The following is a 12213-nucleotide window of genomic DNA, read 5'->3' as shown; positions in this document are numbered from 1 at the left end:
CCCTAAGCTGGAGATGGCAAGGAAACAGATTCTACCCTTGAAACTCTAGAAGGAATGTAGCCCAGCCAGCACCTTCATTTTACCCCAGTGATACCTGTTTCAAGCTTCTGACCTCCAGTGTTTTAGAATCATGAATTTGTGTTGTTTTAACTCACTAAGTTTGTGGTAATCTGTTACAGCAGCAAAAGGAAACTAATACAGGGAAATAGAAAAAACCAAAGTGGATAAAAGATGCTAAATATCGGACTTTCTGAAGGCTCAAACTGGGGAGAATCCACTTCCAAGCTCATTCTCACAGCTTCTGGCAGGATGAGATGCAGTAATTCATGGGCTATTGGACTGTGGGCCTCACCTCTTTGCTTGCCGTTGAAGTACAACTCTACATCTGGATAAATGATAGACACCTCTCTGGTTCCCCCTCTTCTGCCTCTGTGTGTTACAGTTATAAGAACTATAAGTATTTTAAAGACCCTCAACATTTGTTGAGATGGCAAACATTGGAGAACAGTGTTGGGAAAGATGCGCAATTCAGCATGAGCAATGTCAGGTTTCCAGTTTTGATCTAATGAAGAGCATCTGTATGTAAAGTAGGTACTCTGGAACTCAGGAAGGAAGTCTGAGCTGGAAGACATAAATGGGGTAAGATTTCTGTGGGAGAATGTTGTGTCACAGAAGCTAGATTAATAAAATCTTTCAAGAAGGAAAGCAACAAACACTGATGAAAGATCAGTGAGAGTGGAGGTGAAAAATACTTCTGTGTCTAATATCCTTTTTTCTTTTTTTGCTCACAGTTTTGCTATGAATTAGGCATTTTAAAAATTATTTCATTTCATAATGAAGCATGAGAAATATTGCCCTATGAAGTTAGGCAACAGGCCCAGAGTCATACATAAGCCCATTACAGGGGCAGCAGCTGCCTCAGGCATAAAATTCTTCCAAATAGGTTGCAAAATCCACTTAAGGAACAGAAGTTGGCATTCTCTAAACTTCTGAATTAGGCTTCATAGAACATTTAGACAAATACTTATTATTGTTTCCTTCAACCCAATTACCAACTGATCTGTAATTCCATGGGGATACAGGAAGAAGAAAATAGGATAGCAGTATGAAAAGTCCAAAATATGAAAAAAGTCAATATAGTTTTTTTATAAAAAGAACCATAAAATTGAATTGTTAAGTCTGGTTTCTGGTGTTGGGTGTGTTACTGAAGGATGATATTGAATAATTCAGTCTCCATACCTGTTTTCTCTTTAATTTTTAATTAAATAAAAGTATATTCATTATCATCAGTGAAACAGTGAAAAGATATGTAAAAACAAAGCTATTAATCCCTCCATCACTCATTCTCATTCCTCAAAAGTCAGTTAATGCTAATAGCTTACTATGTATCCTTTTGCATTGATTTTTCATATTAATAACATGATATACAAAAATATACACAAGACACATGCTTTGTTTTTATAAAATCTGGGATCATAATAACTACATTACCCTATAACTGGCTTTTCTCACCTGACAAAGATATATTGGAAATACCTCTAGTCCAGTAGCTATAGAGCTAACAAATTTATTTTCAAATAACTACATAGTATTATCCAGTGTGGATGTACCATAATGAATTCAACTACTTCCCTATTGATGGACATTAGAGCCATTGACACTATATCTTAGAATTTGCATGATGCAAAAATCAGTATCTCATACAGATACTAAAGCAGTCTGTACTGCCTAATGTTACAAATATCTTTCAAAAGACATATTACATTGTAACATGAAAATTTTCTCTTTTTTCCTTTAAATCTATTATAAAATAATATGTTTCTGATTATTGATGAGAGTTACACAAAAAACTCATTCTCAGCTAATTTCCTTGATTCTTATTTTTCTGAAGCAAAGAGAACTGAAGCAGTAAGAACAGAACTTCCATATGTTCCCTCAATCATACCTACCAATCCCTTCATCTGGACCCCAAAACTCTGTTTTCCCTTATCATACAGGATGAATCATCCATCTTCCTATCCAAGAGCCAACTCTCCAACTTGCATGCTGGATGCCATTGCCTCTCACCTATTCAAAGACATTGCTCTAGAATTCTTCCCTTTACTTACTTTATCATCACGTTTCCTTCTCTAGTGGATTTTTCCATCAATAAACAAATATCCTACAATTTCATCCACTTCAAAGCAGACAAGCCAATGACTCCATGACCCCTCTTTCCTCTCTAGCCACTGGCCTCTTTCTATACTCTTCATTATGGCAAAGTCTTCTGATAAATGGTAGGGTCTTTCACACTTATTCTCTCTTCTTCTTTTTTTTATTGGTCCCACTCCACTCAGGTGTCTATCTTCACCCTTCTCTTCAAAGCAGCTCTTCATGAAGTCACCAACAACTTTCATCTTGCCAAATATAATGACCACTTGTTTGTCTTCTCCTTCCTCTACCAGCAGCATTTGACCCAGTAGGTCACTCTCTCCTTCTTTAAACAATTCCTTTACTTCTGCTCCAGTTTAGTATCTCTCTGGATTTTCCTCCTATTTCATTCAAGTGTCCTTAGCTGTTTTTCTACCACTAAAATGTAAGCTCCATGACAGGAGGGTCTTAGTTTCTGTCCCTTTTATTAACTGCTTAATATCCCAGCACTTAAAGTAGGGTCTGGCATGTTGTAGCCCATGTAGTAGGTCTATGGTATGCCTGCACAACTATTGACTTTTCACCAAATTACCGAGGTAGATACTGGTAATTTTGGCACAGTGAACCTCAAGAGTTCCTACTAATTTGTAAAATGTCTAAACAATTGATTATATTCTCTCATAAATCAACTTTTCTCCTGACTTTCCTAGTTCAGTTAATAATGCCAACATTCATTTCCCTGCCTGGCTAGATTATTCAGAATAGTACTTAAATCCAAATTTAATCAGTTGCCAACTCCTGTGAGGTTTTATGTTTACTGTATCCCTTCCAACTGCATCCCTTGGCCTCTATCCTTCCATAGTTTAAATTACTCTTCACACTGTTAACAGATTAATTCTCCTAGACAGAAGATTTAGAATGATAATTTGCAATTTATAAATTTTTTAACTCCCTAAAAACAACAGATTAAGCACAAACTCCTTAGACTGGCCTTTAAAGGCCCTATTAAATGCAAACCCATCCCCCCTCCATTAGCTTCATTTAGTTACCCCTAAATATCCATGAAACAGAACCATCCCTTTTTCCTGAAGTAGGTACCTGTCATTGATTTTACAATTTCCTCGCTATCCCAAATGACCCCTTCATTAAGTATTTGCCGAATTGTACTTTGCTTGATTTCAGCTTACACAGCTTCTCCCTATCCCATTTGCTTAACTCATATGATACCTTTTCCTGTTCAGCTCAATGATATGTGAATGTCCCCCACTGTGTGGCCATATCCATGTGATGCCCTTTCTACTCTTTCTTGTTACAATCATTTGTACTTTCATATGAAATGTAAGCTGTGGGTAGATTTCTTATTCATGATTAAATTCTGTATAGCACCTAGCACAATACCTTGTACAAAGTATATAGTTAATTTTAAAAGTAATTAAACTAAGGTGATAAATAGGGCAAAATGTTGTGCAATCTCTGGATAAATACCACTGTGATATTGGATTTAAAAGAGACACTTTATGTAGCCAAATATGCTATGATGAATATATTAAATTTGCAGAAATGACTTTTAAGTTATAGATATGATGATGTTATATCTGTATAACTATACTGATTTAGTTTTTAAAATGCTTTGATGATCAAAAAATCAAGTCTTTCAAAATAATACTCTGTATAATAAAATTTTTCAAATTCATGTAATTCATCTGATATCATATTTAGCAGTTATTAAATTTTTCTATCTATAGTGACAGACTTACCCAGAAAATTTAGCTAATGGACATAGCATATTTATTTACATATCCCATTAATACCTGCATGGAAATGTAAAATGTTTTTATCTAGATTTTGTTGAGCAAAGTATGGATGATATTCCCTAATGATTAACTGCAGAGGTTGTCACTTTCTATATACAGGGGACCACTAATTAATCTTGAGTAACCCTCTGAGACACAGAATGTAAGCAAAGTGCACACAGGAGAAGAACAATAATTCACCAGAAAATAGACACAGATTAAAAACAGACTACATTTAAACAAATACAATGAGTATTACAGGTGGTATCTAGTGTCACTACTGGAGTTCACTTTGGGGGAATTATAAAATTCCCAGGATTAATCCTGAAACATGATTACATGTGTTTCTTAGCACTCCGTGGAGGAAAATATGTGAAGATGAATTTGGGGCTGCTGCTTAACTAACCACTGGCAATGGGAATACTCTGAGTACTGCTCTGTTTTCACAGGCTAATCAGTATTAAGCTCTGAACTTGAGATAGGGTTACTGTGCCCAAGGGCACAAGACCTGAAAAAAACAGGTGGCTAATTAAGAGGAAAGAAGGGTAAACCTCATTGGGTAGGCAAGCAATGGTACAGGCCAAAATGACCTGGTCTCAGTCTACTGTTCCAGCTCTCATCTCCTCTCAGGCCTGACACACCCACACATATGCCTCTGGCATTCGAGCAGATCTAAGGACTCAGCATTTTCCTAGCTGCTGCATATCAGAGCTGGATTCATGGGCATACCTCCCAGCTGTCACATAGTGCCCTGGACTCAGAAGAGCCCCACACTTGGTTTATTTATTTTTTTATTGTGATAAAATAGACATAACATATACCATTTTAATCATTTTTAAGTGTACAGTCCAGTGGCATTAAGTACATTTACATTGTTGTGCAACTGTCACTGCCATCCACTGCCAAAACTTTTTCATCATTCCAAACAGAAACTCTGTATCCCTTAAAAAGTAGCTTCCCATTCTCCCCTTCTCCAACCCCTATAGCCACTTGTCTACTTTGTCTCTTTGAATTTGTCTACTCTAGGTACTCCCGTATAAATGGAATCATACAGTACCTGTCCTTTTGCCCATACTTGAATACTCCATTGTCACTGCCTTGAAATTCTTAATAATTTTAGAACAAGAGCCTCTCCAGTTTCATTTTGCACTGGTCCTCTCACAAGTTATGTAGCTAGTCCTTCTGTGAATAATTGTAATTACCTCCATCTTCTCCACACCAAAATCATCTCCATGTCCTTCTAAGCTTGACTTAAATTTCATCTCTTCTATGAGATGAATAACAGACGATACAGCCCACTACACTCCTTAGAGTGTTTGTATTTACTCACTGATGGCACTCTTCACATTGTATTGTGATCCTTTCTTCTTAAATCTGTCTTCCCTGCTAGAGGAAATGTCTTACTTATCCTTGTATCCTTCATGCCTGGTGTAGTTCCTGAATTGTTCTCCCCCTGCAAAAATGCATATGTCGAAGCCCTAATCCCCAGTATGATAATATTTGGAGATGGGGCCCTTGGGAGGTAATCAGGTTTAGATGAAGTCATGGTAGGGGGTTACTGCACTCATGATGGGAATACTATCCTTATGAGAAAAGAAACCAGAGAGCTTGTCCTTGTTCTTTCTGTTGTGTGAAGACACATTCAGAAAGTGGACATATGCAAGTCAGGAAGAGAGTCCTTATCAGAAATCGACCATGCCACCACCCTAATCTCAGACTTCCAGTCTCCAGAAAATGTGAGAAAATAAATTTCTGTTGTTTAGGTCAACTACTCCATGATATTTTCTTATGGAAGCTCAAGCAGACTAAGACAATCTGATACAAACTGAGTGCTCTAATATGTTCACCGAATATAAGATCACAATTGGTATTTTTATAGGACTTTAAATTTAGTAAGAACTGATGGGGAAACGATAGAACACTGGGAAATGTGATAGCTTTGGTGTCCAGAAACTCTAGTCAGGGACTTGGTCTAATCACCGAAACTGTGAGCTGTAACCTAGCACTTATATTCTCAGGAAAGTGTGACCCAAGTCTTAGACTCCATGTGTTAATCATCCAATAGGCATGCCCTAGTGTTTCTGATTCTGGAAGTCTCTAGATCCCTTTTTTTGGAATAAAAAATAAGAATAAGGCTACCTTACTTGTTTGTACCTTTCATGTCCACCTTGTATTCTCATCTGGGGACCTATGACTAGACCTAAGAAGGATGGCTAAATAGGTTTCAAAGCTTATATCAGTATAGTGCATGATAATATATAAATGTTGAAGGAAATGTCCTCAAATTGGATCCCTTTGGCATACCTTAACTCCTTGCCACACCTCAACAAATAAACTGAATAAAAGTTCTCCAAGTAGGGAATTAAAGTAGTACTGTGTAGAGTCTACGACAGAAGGTTGGTGTTATTTGTTTCTAGTCTATCAGCCACACCCTTACGCATTGTGTAGCTCTGGAACAGCCACACTCTTACACATTGTGTAGCTCTGGAAATAAGGCTCTCTGAGCCTCAGTTTCCTTATCTGTCAACACAAGAGGGTTTGGTGAGGTGAATCTCCCTGAACCCTAAACACTACAAAAGTCGCCAGTTTCCCTCCCATCTATATAAGTGCAAGTAGAAAGTTAAAGAAGCATTGTCTTTATTGCTAGAAATCAACCATGATACTATAAATTAAATATTATTTTAAGAGAGTCAACTGTGTGTGACAAAAGAAACACATTGTACTGACTCTTTACCAGTGGCTTCTCCAGTGAAGACTGGGAAGTCAGGCACCATGACCTTTGGTTGAACTGCTGCTTGGACATGTTGTTTTTTTAAAGGACATGATAGAGATTACAGACTTTTGTTAATTACTCTTTTGCCATTCTTTTAAGTCATCTAATCGGCTCGTTCTAGTGTTTCTGTTAGCTCCTTTTCTATGGAATGAGACTAGCTTACTTGCTTGTATCTTTCATGTCAACCTTATATTCTCATTTGGGGACCTATGACAAGTAAACGAGCCTGGCTGGTGAAGAGCTTTACATAAAACGAAATGCTATAGTGCTGGGAATTCTTCTTTAATTTTAACTTTAAACTCGATCTTTCGGTTGCATGACTGACCACCTTATTATTACCTGTACTGAAAAAGGTCCCATCAATACTGAATGTCTTAGGTCCACAGACCAAAGACAAATGCTGCCATTGTGCACCACGGTATAATCTGTCAAGGAAATGCACAGGCATTGACAACCATTTCTTTCCAAAGTAAGGGAGTTTTACAAGAATGAAAATGCATGTCTATCACTTCTCCTTTTTACTGTACATTATATTATATCTATTATACCTTGCTGACAATGACTTTTTCTCATTTACCCTCTATTTTGTTGGAATACAATTTAGAGAATATTATCCATACCTTTTATATAGCCTTTCCATACTAAGATTTTATGTTCATTAAACATAATACAATGGGTTTTAGATTCTTGATCTCTAAAAAAGGAACAAAAGTAATTTATGAAATACCCAGGCTTTATAACATCCATGGATGGCTATAATCTTTATTTTTGATTGGAGATTCAGAGTAAAGTTTCAAACTATTTTTTGATAGGCACATTGAACAACACTTTTTAAAACACTGCAATTGTTCTCTTTTCTAGCACACACTCATAGCTTAGTTCTCTACACCAGGGGTTGGTGAACTTTTTCTGTAATGAGCCAAATAGTATGTACTCTATATTTTGGGAATCATACAGTCTGTGTTATAATTAGTTAACTTTGTCATCTAGCACAAAAGCAGCCATAAACAATATGTTATTGAACGAGCATAGATGTGCTTCAATAAAATTTTATTTACAAAAATAAAACAGGCTGCATTTGGCCCACAGGCCATAGTTGCTGACTCCTGCTCTATCCTACTCTATATATGGTGTTGTGCAAAACATAAATATAGGATGCCAAGATATGTTCATTTAGAACAAGCTTTTTCATCAACTATGTCACTTTGGGCACATCTCTTAGCCTCTCTGAGCTCCCTAATTTGTAATGTGAAGGTGTCTGGTCTAGGTGAATGTTAACAAATCCTAACATTTCAATAGTCACTTGAGCATCCCCTTCACTACTGGTGGACAAATGCTAAAGAAGCTAAATGCTACAACTTGTGAACAGGTTTTTTTAAATCTTAAAAAAATTCCTTTTTGCAAAATATTTTATTTTTTATTGCTTTCCTTTGAAAAGTAAACTTTTAGAACCCCTCAATAAAATTTCTGAGTGGTTATAAATGAAACACTCCATTCATCCGTAACTGAACTTTTAATATTGAAAAGGAAGGGTCTGAGAAGGAACTGGCTGTGACGTCTGATACTGCTTTAATGGCCAAAGTTAAGGCTGCTGTTCTGTCCTCTTTCTCCCTCTCAAATCGCTGTCTGTACCCCTGAAGAAGAGAGTGAGCTTTCAGGAGAAGGAGGGGCCTTTATTTTCTGAACCTTCTAGGAATATTAGTGACCATGATACGTGACAACTGCAATAGTATCCAAAAGGTTTGTCATTTTGGTAATAATATAGTACTCCTATTAACTAACTGAAATGCTGATAAGATTTGCTATTCATGGTACATTTACTTTGGGTATTAGTGAATTTATGTGAAGTTTCTTCCAAGAAACATATAATTTATAATTCTATCAGAATGTAAAACTATCCAATTATCAGTGGGCCATATTTAACCAAAGATCTAAGATCTCCAAATTTTCTGCAGTTACCTAAGGTAGTAAAGTTGAATAAGTGAGGGCCCATGATTGTTAGAACACTACAAATTGATAGATGAATGCCTGCTGCTACTTTCAATACTAACATGGGTCATAAAAATCCACTTCCTAGCAAATTACTGCTGTATTACCTGAGGGGAATCTGAGGGCAGCTGTGAAAAAGTAAGTGAGCATGTAAAATAATGAAATGACCTGCTTATTTTACCTTTACATTTCTCTCTTATTAATTTCAATTCTAAGAATAAGTTACAGATAAAGAGTAAATAGCAGTCACTAACATACATTAAATTTATGAGCAATTTTGTTTCAGAGAATTTATCTTAGCTTTTAATAAAATGCTGTATTTTAACAAAATTTAAAAATGTAAATCTGTTTTCTTTGAGTATTATTTATTTTGTCTAAATGTAATGGAAGTAAAGTAGGAAAGTGAAAGTGGCTGTTAGTTATAGGATGGCTGTTTGCAGCAGGAAGAAAAAAAGGAGAAGGAAAAGCAGATTCTAGATCTGTACTTCATGGTAGGGAGATTGTATTCCAGATTCAATATTCTTGGGGGGGGGGGGTAGTTCTCTCTCATGAAACACACTTCCTGTGGGGAAAGCTGCATATATGACAATCACTATTTCAGCTATTTCCAGCTTAGTTCCATGTATGTTAAACATCAACATGAGCTAAAATGTTATAAATGAAAAGTTTCCATAAACATGCATGAAATTCATTTCCTACTTTATAATTATAAGAATTACAGAATTTTATAAAGCTAGATTACTCTAAGGGTGCCTATATTAAGAAAGTACAATTTTTGTACAATTAATTATTTCATATATTAAATTCCTTTGGGAGACAGCATAATACGAAATGATTTACAATGACCTCAGTGGAATACATAATGTTAATTGTATTTCACTATTCACATTCTGATGATTTCAAGTTAGAGAATGCATAGCCTACAGCTTTTATATTTTAGCAATTCAAGTTTAACAGGCATTCACTAAATGGAACTCTTTGTCAACATAACTTTAATACAACTACAATTAAATGATAGTAGATGTTCATAATGATGTCTCCAAAGAACTTAAAAAAAAAAACCCTAAGTGCTTTTAGAAGCTTACAAAATTCAAATTAGTAGATTCAATGTGGTTGTGCTTTTGAGTACAATTTAATAATTCAATTATAGTAGCCTACCAAAAAAGTGTGTTTTGTCGCCCATGTTCAACCTCTATGCCCTAAGATCACACTACTTTACAATCATTGCAATCAAGGTAGAATGTTTAAACAGCTAAGTGAAAATGTTAAAAAATAATAGCAAACGTTAATAGAGTGTTTATAAAATAGCAGGCATACTCTTTTAAATGTGCCTATGTATATATACCTATATATATATAATGAAAATCACAGTCTGAGGAAGATATTATCTTCTCTATTTTACACATGAGGGAACTGAGAACCACAGAGATGATCTTGCCCAAGGAGTTGACAGCAGAGCTCATTTGAAGTGAGCTTAATCTGGCTCTAGCCCCTTCACCTCTACTCTTCACCATTATTCTGTGCTACCTCATGAGTTTTCCTCTCAGTGAGCAAGAATTTACACTCAGATTTTTGTTTTAATAGTTTCATGGTTCTCATTCTCTGCATACTAAAAATGTTTAAAGAGGGAAAAAATATTAAACCATGAAGAAAAAAAATCTGTAATTAAGACTAATTATTTTCAGAAAACATTGCTTCTCATACATTAATGCAGTTGGTATTAGTGTACAAATTTGAGCAAAGTAAATAATCAGTACAGTTCAAAATAAAATATTCTCCCGTGAAATTCAGAAACAAAGGAGCAAGATTTAATTTTTTAATGGTACTTATAATCTTAATTAGACTCAAAGAAAATTCAAGAAAGAAAGTATCTACATTCCTGATAGTATCCTGCCATATATAAAACCCTAAAGCCATGGCATAATCTAATAAAATGTGTCCTAAGAACAAAAAATTAAACCAAGTAATAAGGTCTATTAAAATTACCAAGGTAATTTTTAAACTCTAATTTAAAAAGTTAAGTAGTAATGTTCACATTTTAAAAAAAGAAGATTCTATTACCATAATGTATATGATTTACAAGTTTCCCAATTTTAAGTGTTAAGATAAACATTTAATTTTTTTCAAAAATGGCATTTTAAAGAGATGAAAGATAATCATGTTTAATATATGCCCTTTCAGCAAATTTTTATGTCTTAATTGTTGTATCAAATAAAAGTCACTCATATAAAATTTTTTATTCATCATATTGTGAGTTTTCAACACAATATGGATTGTGTTTATTAAAATTACATTGTTCACATAGATTATTTTTACCCTCTTTTCTCTCTTCTTTTACAAATCAGGTAAATGGGTTTAAAAAATTTCCACTAATGAGATCTTAGGAGATATTTAAATTTCTATTTACTTGATAATATTTTTTCTCTAGTTCAATTATCATTGTGTTGAGTATATACAAAGAAACTTGCAAAAAGGCACCTCCTCACCAAAAAATGATTTTACTTCTCATTATACACATGAAAAGTGGTAAGTGTATGTATTCTCATAAGCATGCATATGTAAATTAGTCTGCCCCACATAAGTCATTATTCTTGTTCTTTGTTTTCTTCATAGTATTGTAGTTACCACTCTACATTTACTTATTGTTTATTGTCTATCTCTCTTAGGGAGCATTAATTTCCACAATATCCAGGGACTTGTCAAGTTTTATCACCAGCAGCTAGCATTTGCTAAGCACATAAAAGATGCTGAATAAACGTAGATTCATTGAATGAATGAATAAATGGATTAACTAATATGGAGAAAAGAATAAATAAATAACTCAGTGTTAATAATAACCAGGAGTATTTGGCCTTTGTGAAAAGAAAGTCATATTGTTATAAAAACAATTTTTTTTTTTAAAGGGGGGAATCATTCTTTTTTTTTTTTTTTTTAATTTTATTTATTTATTTATGGCTGTGCTGGGTCCTCGTCTCTGTGCGAGGGCCTTCTCCAGTTGCGGCAAGCGGGGGCCACCCCTCATCGCGGTGCGTGGGCCTCTCACTATCGCGGCCTCTCTTGTTGCGGAGCACAGGCTCCAGACGCGCAGGCTCAGTAATTGTGGCTCACGGGCTTAGTTGCTCCGCGGCATGTGGGATCTTTCCAGACCAGGGCTCAAACCCGTGTCCCCTGCATTGGCAGGCAGATTCTCAACCACTGCGCCACCAGGGAAGCCCCATAAAAACAATTTTGATACAAGAAAATGTTTTTTTATTACGAAGTGTTCATATCATAATGAAATAAATCAATAAAGTGGACTACAAAATGAAACCTCAGATAGAATGTTCTGAATAACTAATTTTCCAAAATGCTTTTACTATTGTTAACATGACAAAAGCAATCATAGTCCATGATGATATGGATTAAGAAGAAAAAAATTTGAAAGAAATTTATGCAAATTGATTTGAAAACAATATGTTCATACAGTCAGAATTATGCTAGTATTTGAACATTGCAAGGGGCAAAATGAAGTGTCTCTCATTTTCAAAA

At 35.1% G+C, this 12213-nt stretch overlaps 1 protein-coding gene across 2 annotated transcripts in view; it reads right to left on the bottom strand.

Annotated features, from left to right (window-relative positions):
* CFAP299 (cilia and flagella associated protein 299) overlaps positions 1-12213 on the bottom strand; it is a gene marked incomplete at both ends in the record, with an annotated part of 616738 nt that overhangs the window by 314632 nt on the left and 289893 nt on the right. The window lies entirely within an intron of this gene.

Source organism: Leucopleurus acutus (genome assembly GCF_964270905.1).
Source record: "Leucopleurus acutus genome assembly, chromosome: 4".
Classification (NCBI taxonomy): domain Eukaryota; kingdom Metazoa; phylum Chordata; class Mammalia; order Artiodactyla; family Delphinidae; genus Leucopleurus; species Leucopleurus acutus.
This window is presented reverse-complemented; position numbering and strand designations above follow the sequence as displayed.